We start from the raw sequence: 14,933 nt of genomic DNA, 5'->3' as shown, positions 1-14,933 counted from the left end.
TGAAGAATGAAATCAGGGGGGTAAAGCAATGGTGACTATTAAGCAGGCTCTGATGGACAGAACCTCCACGTCCTGTCAGAATAATGCTAATCCTGTTTCTGCAGTCCTAAGTGTGATGGTAGCTGTACTATAAGCACTAGGACAACAACATAGTACTATGCAAGGAGTTTAGCTGTTGTGGGTGGGGGGGCAGGGTCCAGGAATAAAAGTTAGCTTCACTTTTACCTTCACATGAAGTCCAAAGATGCCAGACTTGCTGTAAATCTATACTAAGCAAGTATGGGGGGAGGGGAGTAGGATTTAGTGAGCCTCTGGTAGATTACCATACATGGCTGGCAGGCTTTATGCAGTTTGGTGGATCACAATCTATAGAAGATTGTCACAATGTAATTCTAGGTAAATCTTTATTGCTTTCTCCCGGAAAAAAAATGTCATTTTTTAATGGTCCAATTTAAATTGGATCGCAGCCTGGAAATCTGTGAATCTAGCTGGTTTTCCAGAATTACTAGTATAGTTACATGTGTCTTGTTGGTGGTCCAGTTGATAAGTGGTTCATATAAGACCTTGCATTTCCATTCATCACAGGCACTACCATGATCCCATAGGCATGCCAAAAGCCACAGAGATGTTCAGAAGGCCCAGCAGAATCACGGTCCTCATGCAAGTGTTCATGTACATCGGCCTGTTGCAAAAGGATGTTAAGTCTCTGCAATTCCTTTGTAATCTTAACATTTGAGTATAGGGAAGATTCTTTTTAAGGGGGCCCAGATGGTAATTATTAGGGGCAGGGGCGTAGCAAGGTTGGAGGGCCCAGAGACAAGATTTTAAAATGGGCCCCTCGCTGATATAAACACACAAACACACTTCACAATATATAGTGCACTCACACTCATATCCCCATTATGAATATGGTGAATATCTAGTTCACATTGAATCTAGTTTTTTTACTCTCTGCTCCTGCCATTCTCCAAGATACTCAACATAATTCATAGGGGGTGCAACATGGGTGGGTGGGGAGTCATGTGATGTGCCTCTGGGGGGCCCCTCGAGGCAGTGGGGCCCCAAGACAACTGCCTCCCCTTGCCTAATGGTAGTTACGCCCCTGATTAGGGGTGTGCACAAATCAATTTTTTCGACTTGATTTGTGCCTGAATCAAATCACCCCCAATTTCTTTTGGATCTGAATCTGTCCCCCCATAACCCCAGATTTGATTTGTACTCAAATTTTCTGAATCCAAATTGATTTGGGGCAAAAAAGGGGGAGGGATCCCGGAGGCAAAAGAGATGAAAGTTTGGGTGATATAGAAGTTTGATCAATAAAATAAATAAATAAATAAAAGAGTGGGGTGCGTGGTAGTGCCCAATGGGTGGAAGCTACCACCCACATTTCAAAGAAATTGGGCAAAGGGATGATTTTTAAAGAATTTTGGGGGTGTCTTTTCCCCAAAGGGAATAATGGGGATTTCAGCAGCCTTATAGCTCCACATAGGGAGTACTGGATTAATTTCCTACCAGAGAATCAACTCTCAGAACACCTCAGACATTGCAAACAACAAAACCCAGTGCCACATGGGCTTGTCATTCTGGGAGTGGTTGGCACCCTATGTGCACTACACCACAATCCACTTTGGGCCACCCTGGTGGAGTGGCCCAAAGTGGAGTTATGGGGCTGCTGAAATTCCCCATTATTCCCTATGGGGGGAAAACTTAAAAGACACGTAAATTTCAGGGGGGAAATTAAAATCACCCCTTTCACCAATTTATTTGAAATCTGGGTGGTAGCAGGCACCCATCGCAGAACTACCACCTGACCCACTCTTCTGCCCCTAAAACCCCTTTTCTGCCCCGAATCTGCCACAAAGAAATGCCAACTTCAATTCTTCTTTTTTTAAAATCACCCCTTTGCCCAATTTCTTTGAAATTTGGGTGGTAGCTTCCAGCCATTGGGCACTGCCACCCAACCCACTTTGGCAACAAAATGTAGGTCTGAATCTCTGAATTTTTGGGGTCTGAATCTGGGGTGATTTGTTTTATACCCAAATCTGGGCAACTGAGCATAAGGGTGATTTATTTAGTCTACAAATCACCCGAATCAGCCAGATTCAGGTACAAATTGTTTTGTACATGAATCGATTCACACATCCCTAGTCTCTATATATAATTCTCCTGGGTGTGCCCAGGAAAAATGCATCCCAGCAGCCCAGCTGATTGGCTGGGCTGCGGGGGCGCCTGATTGGTCCTGGCGCACACCCAGGAGAATTCGCTGGCTGGGCAGCTGTGGAGGCAAGGTGGCAGGCCCAGCCCGGTGGCGGTGGGCCAGGTCGTGGCGGCGGGGCCCAGCGAGGCGGCGGGCCCAGCGAGGCGGCGGCGGGCCCGGCCAAGAGGGCGGGGGCCTGACCCAGGACGACGGTGGTGAAGGTGAGCTGGGCCCAACTAGAGGCACAGATGCTCTATGCCCGGGCCTGCTAGTAACTATCATATTTCAACAAGGAATTAACATAAGAGTTATCTGTAGAAGTCTGTGATCAAAGTGCCTCCTTCATTCCTAATTTTCACATCTAGAAAATGTATCTTATTCTTTTCATGAGATACCTGAAATTTAATGGTAGGATGGATGTTATCTAAATAAATCTTAAAATTGCACAGTTCTTCCACTGAACCTAACCATAAAATGAAAATATTGTCAGAAATGGTTTATAAGCTCCTATACATTTCACAAAATAATTGTCTTTTAGAGTATGTGCCTGTTCCAAATTATCCATGAACTAGTCATTTAGCCTGTTACCTTAACGGGCGCTAGAAGAGTTGTGTTGAAATGTTTGCCAGAGGGGATACTCGGCCTTCCTTCGTCAAGAGGCGGCGTCTGCAGCTGCAATGGCTGCGTCAACTGCGGCCCGTCCCTCCTCCCGGTCCCCCCGGAGAACGCGGCTGCCGCCAGACTCCTCCCCTTGCTCGGTGGCGGCTGTGTGAGGGGGAGGGGGACGCCGGCAGCCGCTGGGAGGCGGAGTCCGTGCCTCTTCCCTCTCTGGCTGTGGCAGCTGCTGCAGCGGCGGCTCTTCCTCCCGGGTCCCCGGCTGCTCGGACGCCCCCGGCATCAGAGCAGCTGGTGGAGGGAACCCCAGTGGCGACTCCCCCGCCTGGCCCTGTCAGCCCTCGCCACTCACACCGCCTCTGTACGACAGCCCCCCTCAGAACAGTAAGCTGGGCTGGCACTCTATGGACCAATCAACACCTCGCGTGTGCCACGCATGCGCAGAACACCCGCCAGAGACACGGACGCAGGTACCTTAGGGTTTTATTATATAGGATAGATTGGCCAATTCTGGAGCAAAACAGCACCCCATGGCAACCCTGGGAATTTGCCAATTTGTCTTTTGAAAACTGAAATTTTTTGTAAGTGCTATTTCTGCAAGATCTTTGAGGAAGGAAGTAGAGTGTTCCAAAGTGGTCCTCTTTTTTTTAATGTCAATTCAGTTCTATACAAGGCCTCATCTTGCAGCATATTTGTGTATAGCAACACCCCAACTATGGTCACCATAATAAAATGGGGAGGTAATGTGAGCTTATCAATATAACTTAGGAAGTCTGTAGTATCCCTGAGGTAGGAAGGGATTTGACTCACAAACTCTGGGTCAAACTGTGAATCCAACGGTGTTCTGTCTTCATGCCCTATTCCACGTCCCACCCAGGGGCATGTTTTAGTGGTATCTTCCCAGCTGTGGCATGCTCTCCTCAGTGCAATGAATGGAGCCCCTCCTTATTTATGATTAGATAGGTTAAAACATGTTTAGAGTCTAAACTAGTTTCTGCCATTTCTGGGGCTATAAATTTTAGATTAGTTTTATTGTATTTGTTTTATGTGTTTATTTCTTCCCCTTTCAAGCTAGTCTGTGTTGCAGGAAGGTTGGGGAATATATGGAATAAACAAACACATGTTTTTGAAAATAGCAATCTCCCTGCTGAATGCAGACTGATCAAATGTAATGCCCTCGTTCATCCAGGGGACATCTATTGCAAACCTTTTACAATGTAATCATATTGTTATAATTTTATGAGTATCGGATGAGGAATAAAGAAATAACTGTATTGAAAATCTGCCTAGCACATTCCTTTAAGTATATTTTTGTACAGACAAGAAAAGACAAATAAAACTGCTTCATTCAGTTCCTGGAAAAAACATTTGGTCCCTGATAATGCAGTTTTATTACTGACTCTTTTTATTCCTTGACTTTATCAAAGAGCAAAAATGTATTTTTGCTCACCAGGGCTATTTGGAGTGTCCCTGTGATATATCCCTTGAGTTATTTACTTTCCATTGTGTAGAACGTTATGAAGTTCACGAGTTCATTTCCTCACGGTCCCTCAGGGGATAGATGCTGCATGTTCACTCTGTAATGTAAACAAGTATTTAATTACACATTTTATACACCAAAATCTCCACATCTCAAATTCACAGGTCAAGGCACAGGTATGGCATTCATTTCAAACACTTCATAGTGTAGGAGGACAGTGTACGCTTATACAAACAAAGGCTGCAATCTTGCATGTGTATCTTCGTGCAGAAAGAAATCCAGGAAAAGGCTATGGTCCTATACAGATTTACATAGAAGAAAACCAGTGGAACAATCCATGAAATCAGTGGAACAAGTCAAGATAAGTAAGATTAAAAGGATTATATAGATACAATATACATCCAGACAATAGCCCACAGAGTTCCTAATTGTAGGAGCTGCTCCTACAATTTACTGTAGAAAATAATACATTTCATTTTCAAAGAATATATCTTTAGGGTGATTCTCACGATCAACAAAAATCAGGCTAGCAGAGGCTAGCCCGATTTTTGTTGACCGTAAGAACCACCGGGCTCACAGCCGAGCCCGGTGGTTCTTGAGTGGGTAACCCGCTCGAGAACCCCTGCTAAAAAGCAGGTTTGCGGAGCTAGCACTCCAGCAAACCTGCTTTTTAGGATCGTGAGTAGCCGCGGCGTGCCTTTGTGCCGCACCTACTCACGAGTAGACCACCGGCCGGGATGCGAAAAGCCGCCTCCCGGCTCTGGGGGTCTCCCCAGTATGCCCTGCGCACTTGCGCAGGGCATACTGGGGCTTGCGGGGGCCGTGCGGCCCCTGCTCCCCCCACCCCCGCCAGCTCCATCACGGAGCCGGCCATCATGTGGGTGGACGATCCGGCCACCAAGGGCTCCCTGCCCGCTCGTCTGCAGGGAGAGCGGGCTTAGCCCGCTCTCCCCACAGTTGTTACAAAAGCGGGTCTCACAGATTGTGAGACCCGCCTCATTGTTTTACAACCAGGGTCACCATTTAAGGTTTCTTGGTGGGGTGGGGGGCAGATGAAGAGGCAAAGCTCATGGCAAGAACCAAAGGCTTGTGCTTAGTTACAATCAAGTGATGTATTTCTGCAATGACGTTCTTTTACAATAACAATAATGGGTAGAAATGTAGTTGCTTCTGAGGAATAAAAACACGAGGACGCTATTCATATGAGCAGAAAACAGGGTGACCCCATGCATACAACCTTAACCCTATTTCAAGCCTCACAGCAAACACACGTGCATTTGGTGAAGCCTCTACAGTGAATATGAGAGATTGATGATCAACTTTCACAGGGTTCTCTTCAAGCAGTCAGCCACAGCTTGCAATGTTGGTCTTCCAGCCCCCTGAATGGCTAGGGGGGATCACATGACCCAAGGAGACCAATCAGAGGGCTCCAAGCTGCAGTCCCGCTTTGTAGCTTTCTGATTGGTAGTCTCAGTTAACCCTTTCCTGGCCATTGCAGCACTGTCAAAGGAACTGAACTCCGTCCTGATGCCCAAAAGGAGAGAGAAAAAAGCAGCTGCAGCTGCCAACCAGCCCCAAAAGAAGAGTCACACACACACACCCAACACACTCCCCAGATCCAGGAGGGACACAGCAGATGCCCCCTGGAGCAATTGCCAGATGCCGATGAGAGCAATTGCCAGATGCCCCCATAAGTAGCCCAAGCACAAGGCACATTCCGTACACCATTCAGCAGCATGGTTTGGGAAGGCAGAAGGGGGAACCTTCCCTCGCCCACTCACCCTCCCCACATCTGTGGCTGTGGCCTCCGTGGCACCCCCCACCCCACTCTATAGTGTGTGTAGAAGGTAAAAGGGAAGAAACACCCCCACACACTGCCGCCGTAGCCAAGTGGTGACTCTGCCTCCCCATCAATCCGCCACTGCCACCCCTGCTAGCCTCTCTGGGTGTAGGAAGGTGGGCATGTGGGGGAGGGTGTCCCTATCACCCTCTTGCCCTGATGCTGCCACTTGCGACTCTTGCAGTGCCAGCAGGGTGGGAGATTGAGTGGCAAAGTGTCGCCCACACCTGCCCAGCCTCATTGGCACTGCTACCCTCTGCATCTTGATGATGGTGCAGAGGGTGGGTGGGTGGGTGCAGTGTCATACCCAGGCAAATTGGACACCTGGACTGCCCCCACCGTGAGGCCCTCCGCCACTGCTGTGAGCCCCCTGCTGCCACCGCGAGCCCCCCCCCCACTGCCATTGCCACCATGAGGATGAACCAGTGACCCTTGCACGGACAGTCATTCCAGTGGTTGCTCCCACTCCACCCGCTGCCACCACAGGGGCCTGCCCCAACCCCGCCCCTAGCTGCACACATGGTGGCTAGAATACTTCTAACGATCAGTAATTTGGCCTCGCGGAGGCGGCAAACAACCCCACAGCAGCCATTCAATGCCTCCCCCACACCTTGGGGGCCATGGGCAAGGGCCCCATGATCCGGGGCTAAGAGCACCTCTGGGCGGGCGGGTGATGCTGAACATCTGCCCACTCACCCCATCCACTGGCCATATGCTACGGGCCCCACATTTTTGAGGGCCCTGCACTCTCCCCGTATGGAGTGCATCTTTGCATCCCTTGCAGGGTGCGAAGGGCTCCCTCTTGTGCAGCTGTGAGGTGTGGGGGGGTGGGAACGCACCCAGGAAGGAGAGCCCTATCTTCCAGCAGCCAGGGGTGCCGCAGAATGGCCCTGGTCAGCAGCGCCTAGTTCTGTTGCCACCACTGTGGTCTACCGGCCCAGCTTGGAAGCGAGCGCAACAGCGGGCTGAACCGCTGGGAACCTCTGGAGGTAGAATGCGCGGTGGGGCCCGTTGCGCTTTGCGAAGGGGCTCCCCTGCCTGCGGGAAGGTTAGCTGGCTGTCCCACCCGCTCCCTGCCTGTTGGAGACCTTATCGGACCCACCCGGAGCAGCTTGGGAAGGAGGAGAGTGCTGGCATAACTCCTGCTGCTCCCTGCCCTTCCTTTCCCTGGATTCTGAGCGGGGCAGGGGCTTGATTCTTGGGCTGCTCCTTCAGCACCTTTGCTGAGCGCAACTCTAGCCCGATTCCTTTTGAACTGGCTCTCAGCAGCAGCAGCTACAGCAGCAGCACTCCCTCACCGCCACTCACTGGCACCAGGAAGGGGAGAGCAGCAGCCCCAGGAAGGGGAGAGCAGCAGCAGTTTCCACCTGGAAAGGGCAAGGGTGCTGTTCCCTTGCTTTGGTGGTCGGTGGGGGTGCGTGGGTTGGGAAGCATATCCTCTGAGGAAGCAGATGGAAGGATGAACCGGCGGAACCCAGCGTGGTGTACTACATACTCTAATTCCTCCTCACAACAACCCTGTGAAGTAGGTTAGGCTGAGAGAGAAGTGACTGGCCCAGAGTCACCCAGCAAGTCTCATGGCTGAATGGGGATTTGAACTCAGGTCTCCCCGGTCCTAGTCCAGCACTCTAACCACTACACCATGCTACAGGCAAGGGCCGCTGCAAGCAAGAGCAGGGACACTCCTGCTCTTGTCCAGTGACCTGCAGGGGACAGGAAGGAGCACAAAAATCCCCATCCAGCCATGATACTTGCTGGGTGACTCTGGGCCAGTCACTTCACTCTCAGCCTCACTCTCAGAGACAGAAAGACAAAGGACAGAGACCACGAACACATGACTTGTGGGGGGGGAGAGAGACTTGGGGGGGCGAGCGGGGGGGGCAAGAGCGAGCGAGAGTGTTGCAGGGCGGCGAGAGTGAGCGAGAGCATTGTGGGGAGTGGCGAGAGTGTTGCGAGGGCGGCAAGAGCGAGCAAGAGCATTGCGGGAGGCAGCGAGAGTGAGTGAGAGCATTGTGGGGGGTGGCAAGAGCAAGTGGGAGCATTGTGGGGGCGGCAAGAGCGAGCGATAGCATTGCGGGGGCAGCGAGAGCAAGCGAGAGCATTGCAGGGGGCAGAGAGTGCAAGCGAGAGCATTGTGGGGGTGCGATGCCACAAGTGAGCTCCCTGCCTTGCATCTCCAGGTCGGGCTGAGAGGGAATCCTGCCTGAGAGCCTCTGGAAGCCACTGCCAGTCTGTGTAGACATTACTAAGCTGGAAGGACCAATGGTCTGACTCAGTGAAAGACAGCTTCCTATGTTCATATTTTCTCTTGGGCTCATTTGCAAGGTGCCTGCCACTTTAAGAAAGTTAGAACGAGTGCTACTGAGAGCTGTAGCTAGCCAGGATTTTCCCAAACATTATCTTGCTTTGCAGGGCACTCTGGTATCCAGGCTCTATGGTATCCCGGTGAAGAGGAGGGGAGGGAGCCTCAAGCAGCATCCCACAGTGTTCCATGGCTCCACACGAGCACTGGGCGGGGGGGGGGGGGCAACCTCCCCTGCTTGCTGAACTTGGTTTTAGAGGAGGGGTTGGGAACTGGTGACCCTCTTTTGACAGAGCCCTGTTTGAGAGCTCACCGAGGTTTCACACAGGAGTGCTAACCCTGCCTTCAGACCTCAAGCCCTGTTTTTGCTGGTCATGAGAATAGCCTCGAGGTCTAAAACAATGGGAATGAAGTCTTTATATGGCACCCTTGTTTTTAATGTAATATATAAAACAAACATTTGTCTCTGAAAAGCAAATAGATATATCTTTATTTTCCAGTAGTTATCTCTGAGGGACCATGTGAGTTCAGAGGGCACAGCCCCAGCCCCAGGCAATTGCCAGGACCTGAACTCCCTGTTTCAAGGGTTCTCAAACTGGGGCTTGGGACCCCCTACCCCGGGATCCCAAACAACTTAAAAAGGGGTTGCCAAACAACTCAGGAGGGAGCAGTCAAGAGGCCTTACCCACATGTCCAAGGTGTGAAGACAGGGATGATGGGAAGCAGATGGAGCCAGAAGTCAATAACCACATGGTTCCTCCATTGTCCACAAAGCCAATGGCAGGCATGGCAGTTGCACCCTCTCAGGAGATACTACCTACAGCTCATCTAGTGACTGGCCAGAGAAGCGCCATTGCTGTGCTGCCCTGGGCTTTCTGAGCAGTAGAGGGTCCAGGTGGTTTTCAGCTCCTACGCCCCTCCCCCCATCTGCTGCCTCATGACTTGGAGAAGTTGGAGCACCTCTTCACTTCACATTCTTGACAGTATCTCTTCCTATTGTCTGGGAAAGGCAGCAGCTTTCTGTCTTTTCTAGGGATGTGCAAACCAGCTTGACATTGAACAGGTTCGACAACGATCCGGGGTTGAACCGAACCACCCTTTGTACGGTCCGACCCCGGACCGAACACCTCCCCCACTGACTGTTTGGGGGTTCACACACAGACACACCGCCCCCTCCAACAACTCCCCCAGAGGGAGTAAGTGACCAAAAAAATTAAAATAATAATAATGATGATGATGATGAACAGAGGGAAAATAACAAAAACAGAAGGAATAGAACTGCCCAATGGAAGCAAGATCAAAAACCTGGAAGAGAAAGAACCTTACAAATACTTGGGCATTCTCCAGGCTGATAACATGGCACACACTGAAGTTAAAAGAAAAATTGGAAGTGAATACATCAGGAGAGTTAGAAAAATCCTCAAGTCCAAACTCAATGGCGGGAACACCATACAAGCCATAAACACCTGGGCTATACCTGTTATCAGATACACTGCAGGAATAATAGACTGGACCCAGGCAGAGCTAGAGATGCTGGATTGTAAGACCAGGAAAATAATGACATTCAATCATACTCTGCACCCCTGCAGTGATGTCGATAGGCTATACCTCCCTCGCAGCTCAGGTGGAAGAGGAATGCTGCAAGTCCATCAAACAGTAGAGGAGATGAAAAGAGGCCTTGAAGAATATATAAAGGGCAGTGAAGAAGATGCCCTTCAAATGGTCAAGAACGAGAAACTATTCAATACCAATGAAACAAAGCAGGCCTACAAGAAAGAACAAGTCAAGAACCGAGCAGAAAAATGGAAAAATAAGCCACTGCATGGTCAATATTTGCACAATATAAATGGAAAATCAGACATCACCAAGACCTGGCAATGGCTTAAGAATGGCAACTTGAAGAAAGAAACAGAGGGTTTAATACTGGCTGCACAAGAACAGGCACTAAGAACAAATGCAATAAGAGCAAAAGTCGAAAAATCCACCACAAACAGCAAGTGCCGCCTTTGTAAAGAAGCAGATGAAACCGTGGACCACCTAATCAGCTGTTGTAAAAAGATCGCAAAGACTGACTACAAACAAAGGCATGACAAAGTAGCAGGGATGATACAGTGGAACATCTGCAAAAATACAAGCTACCTGTAGCCAAACATTGGTGGGACCATAAAATTGAAAAAGTTGAAGAAAATGAAGATGCAAAAATATTATGGGACTTCCGACTACAAACAGACAAACATCTGCCACACAATACACCAGATGTAACTGTAGTCAAGAAGAAAGAAAAACAAGTCAAAATAATCGACATAGCAATACCAGGGGATAGCAGAATAGAAGAAAAAGAAATAGAAAAAAATCACCAAATACAAAGTTCTACAAATTGAAATTGAAAGGCTGTGGCAGAAAAAGACCAAAATAATCCCAGTGGTAATTGGCGCCCTGGGTGCAGTTCCAAAAGACCATGAAGAGCACCTCAACACCATAGGGGCCACAGAAATCACCATCAGCCAATTAAAAAAAGCAGCTTTACTGGGAACAGCCTATATTCTGCGACGATATCTATAACAATTGACAATAAAATTCTGGCATCCCAGGTCCTTGGGAAAGACCCGATGTCTGGATAAAACAAACCAGTCAATAACACCTGTCTGACTGTGTAAACAAGAAATAATAATAAAAACATCCCTCTGTTTAACTCTGTTGTCAATCTCTCCCCTCCCCCATTCACTCTCTCACACACACCCCTTGTGGGGCACCATGTATGGGCAGGGAGAAGGTCTATGAAATGCTTACATCAATTGCAACTAATCTTTGTTTTTCCTTGCCCTAACTCCAGAGCGGAAGTGGAAGGTGGATGTAAAGAATAGTGGTAGAAACTAAGGCTGCACTCATATGCATGCCGGGAAGTGAGCTCCATTGAACAAGTGGAACTTAATTCTGAGTAGTAATGTGGAAATAAATCTGACCATGATTGTTTCTATGTGCCCCCCCCCTCGCCCCACCCTTTGGTCCAGTTCTAAAGTTTCCAGCTTTCTTAACTCTATTGCAAAGTAAGTAAATCATTCTTCCAGCTTGGGATGGAAGGAGAGTGACTTGCCAAATGAACACAGGGCTTAGCTGGTGCCTGGGCTTCCACTTTTTAGCTTTGTGCACAATGCTATGTGCACCAGGTCATACTGCTTCTAATTTGTTATATGACAGATACAAGATATTTTAGAAAACAAAATTATTTCCATATGTATATGGGCAATGGAAAGGGACTTCCATCTAGTCTAGGCTGCCATACAGTTGTATTCATACTGTGCTCACTCAGCTTCTCCCACAAAAAGCTAGATTTACATAGTGAGGGGAAAAGCTGGATGTGGCAATCCATTTTTCTGTCCCAAATGGCGCATACTGTTAAACCAGCAAAAGTTAGTCACAAATCACTTCATCCCTTGGGATGCGGCGGGGAGGGGGGGAGGGTGGTTTCACTGGATTCAGAACTTGGATGTCAGATTGTAAACTCTCAGTGTACCCTCACAACATATTCTTAGTATACCCTAAGACTACACACTTACTTGAGAGTACGTGAATTCAGTGGCTTTTCTTCTGAGTTAACACACTCAGATCAGGTTGCATACCAATAAGAATCCTCTGTTATCAATGACCATCTGTGTGTGTTTGATTTCTGGTTTTTGGAGGCTACTTCCAGATGAAAGCTCCTGTCTCATGGCAGCAGTGCTGCTTTCCTATGTTGCTTTACTAGCATTGACTATTTGATGCAATAGACCTGAACTTACATTATGCGAGTGGCAATGAACATGCACTCATGCACTGTGCACTCAATCATTGTGAGTGCACAACTTACAAATTAAAAACAAAGAGAAACAATACTGGTGAAAATACATCCGAAAGGGCAGAACATTCAAAATGGCACAGGCGACTAATGGAATACATCACAAGTATTGTCCAAAAGAGAGGCATTGTTTCCCACACCAGTGAATATTCTGCATTCTTCTTTATTAGGGGCCAGAAATTGGCATTTTCAGGTACTTGTGTTAAACGTATTAACCTGCTTAGTTTTGAAGTCTTTCCCTGCCCTGTTCCAGATATCCTTTTAACTAGAAGCAGTAGGAAAGGGGATTTTATTATTGAGTTCTTACCTAAAATGATTACAAGTCACATGGTTTTGTTTTGTTTTCTGAAATGTGCTCATATGCAGCTGAAATCTAGGCTTGAAATGCCTATTTGGCCATGCCCCCGCAACCCACCCAACAGATAGCAGCCATGTTGGCTCTGCTTTGACAGCATTGCTGGAGGCCTGGTCATTCCAAGTATAGAGAGTGAAGTTTCCTGCAGTAATCTGACCAAAAATGTACAAGTGGTGTACAGTACCAATGTACAAGAGCACCACAAAAAGCACACTGGAAAAAATATTCATGCATGTACCTACAGAAAAGAAGTGACGGGAAGCTTGTGTAGATGCAATGAGAAGAGAAAAGGTGTTAAGTGAAAAATTCATGTTGTTTGTGTATCAGGACCATTTCAATGTTAGTATGAATAAATTATAAAATGTTTATCATCCTCCAATATTGTATTTTTATTGATATTTCTATTTGACTTTTTCTGCTTCTTTTTTTAAAAAGGTGAGCAACTGTGTGTAGAAGAGGGGGTAGTGAACAGTTTCATAGGAGTGGAGATGAGGGAAGAGAAGACCTAAAGGTCTTCTACTATCAGAACTAGTTTTATAAGTAAAAAGTCTTCCCTCTCCCCAAAATTGCCCTTATATTGCATGCCAGCTTAAGGGAAATTATTTTTATTTGATTTTTCTATGCCTTTTTTAAAGAGGGGGAAAGCAGATTTGTGGAGAAGGGGGAGGTGAACAGTGCCTGTTTTCTGCTCTTTTTGCCTTTTGCCCTATTAACAGCCGAGAAGAATTTCTGTCAGGGCTCGTGAAATCTGCGCCTCCACACTGCCCCCAGAAAGAGAAATTTCTTGAAAATAAACCATTATTACATTTGAATGGTTTAACTACCTCTCTCTGAGGTAGACTAAACTTGTTCTATCACATAGGCTTCAAATGCTCATGGTATTAGTGTTGTTGCTTCTATATAATGGCCTCTTCTTTCATTTTGTTTCATTTCATTTTCCTCATATGGTACGTAAAGTTGCACCAGTTGCATATCTGCCTGTCATGCCTAAAAGTCCAGGGCCTTTCGGCACTCACAAGAAATGTAGCAGCCCCTTCTGCTTATTGGCATTTTGGAGGGTTGGAGGGTTGTAGAAGCCAAATAGGAGCATTGAGGCCTAGCAATTCTGAGGCAAAATGAAAGAAGAGACCACTGTTAGAAGGAATGAAGAAAAAGTCCCCTTTCACAAATAGGGAGCCAAGATCTGAGTCTGTTTCCCTATTTACCTCAGAGACATAAGTTAAATCATTCAAGTGTATTAATAGTTGGCCTTTATTTTCAAGAGATTTCTCGTTCCCTGGGGGCAGACTTCAGAAGCCCTGACAGAAATTAGTCTCAGCTGTTCCTAGGGTGGAAGACAAAAAGGGAAGGAAACAGGAACTGTTAACCACCTCTCTTCACATGGTCACTTCCTTTGTTTTGTGTTTTTAAGGGGGAGAAAATTAATAAAAAATATTTTTCCCCATACTGTCATGCCATGTAAGAGGGCAATATTTTTGGGAAGGGAGTTATTTTGAATTATAGAATCAGCTCTAATACTAACCTTGTGGTCTTCACTCCCCTCATCTCCACTCCAACATAATCTTCATTGCCAGCAAAGAAACTTGCAATCATGCAGAAAACTACAAATGGCAGATTTCCTGAATTTCTTTTTACAAATTCTTTTTCAGTCCTTTTCAGTAATCAGCACAAAACAAATCCACACTACTTGGTCAGTCCTCCCACACACATTAGAAAGCTTTGGGGAGGTTGAGCAGCATTGATGTCATAATCACCTCAGCAAATGGGAGAGCATTTTTGCTGTGTCTGGAACATGTGAATCTTTAAACAGGATTAAATGTCAATCTTTAAACAGGATTTTTAAACAAATTACTTCACATGGGACCAACAAAGAAAAAAAGAACAATGTCCCATATACTAACTGCTTGGCAACTGACTCACAAGGGTCTCTCACCCACTTGAGAGGTCTTGGACCAATGCGTGGCACTGATGGCTTTATTAGAATCCATCTTATGCTTTGCATAGTGTACCAGTCACGAAAGCTGTAGACAACAAATGATTACATGCTGTTCCTGTTTCTTGTCTTCCTTTCATCAAGCCTCTAAACCCCAGGAAAGATGAAAATAGATTCATCACTGTCCTAGTATTAATTTTCCACATGAGTAACTGCTGTGGTTGTCACAGAGCCTTTACCGATCACCAATTGTAGGGGAGGTGTCCGAGTGACAACCTATTAGCGCTTTGGCCACCATATGGAAGAAAGATTTGCCTGACACCTACAAGGAGCTGCAGTCACCAAAAACAAAGCCACTTACCTACGTACTTAACAC

The 14,933-nt window shown here is 47.2% G+C and overlaps 1 long non-coding RNA gene across 2 annotated transcripts; it reads right to left on the bottom strand.

The window, feature by feature from the left end:
• Nucleotides 1-429: 429 nt before the first annotated feature.
• LOC128340693 (uncharacterized) lies at nucleotides 430-14,364 on the bottom strand. 2 transcript variants are annotated; one of them, XR_008313894.1, is made up of 3 exons: nucleotides 14,147-14,364; nucleotides 4,263-4,389; nucleotides 430-682 (listed from the first exon to the last, which is right to left on the bottom strand). It is a non-coding gene; the product is annotated as an uncharacterized LOC128340693 (long non-coding RNA). The 2 variants fall into 2 exon arrangements; XR_008313893.1 differs by lacking the exon at nucleotides 430-682 and having other exon boundaries at nucleotides 4,103-4,389.
• Between the last annotated feature and the right edge of the window lie 569 nt (nucleotides 14,365-14,933).

The sequence above is a fragment of the Hemicordylus capensis genome, chromosome 1, assembly GCF_027244095.1.
Source record: "Hemicordylus capensis ecotype Gifberg chromosome 1, rHemCap1.1.pri, whole genome shotgun sequence".
In the NCBI taxonomy this organism is placed as follows: Eukaryota; Metazoa; Chordata; class Lepidosauria; order Squamata; family Cordylidae; genus Hemicordylus; species Hemicordylus capensis.
The sequence above is the reverse complement of the archived record's forward strand: the minus strand, read 5'-3'. Positions and strand labels throughout refer to the sequence as shown.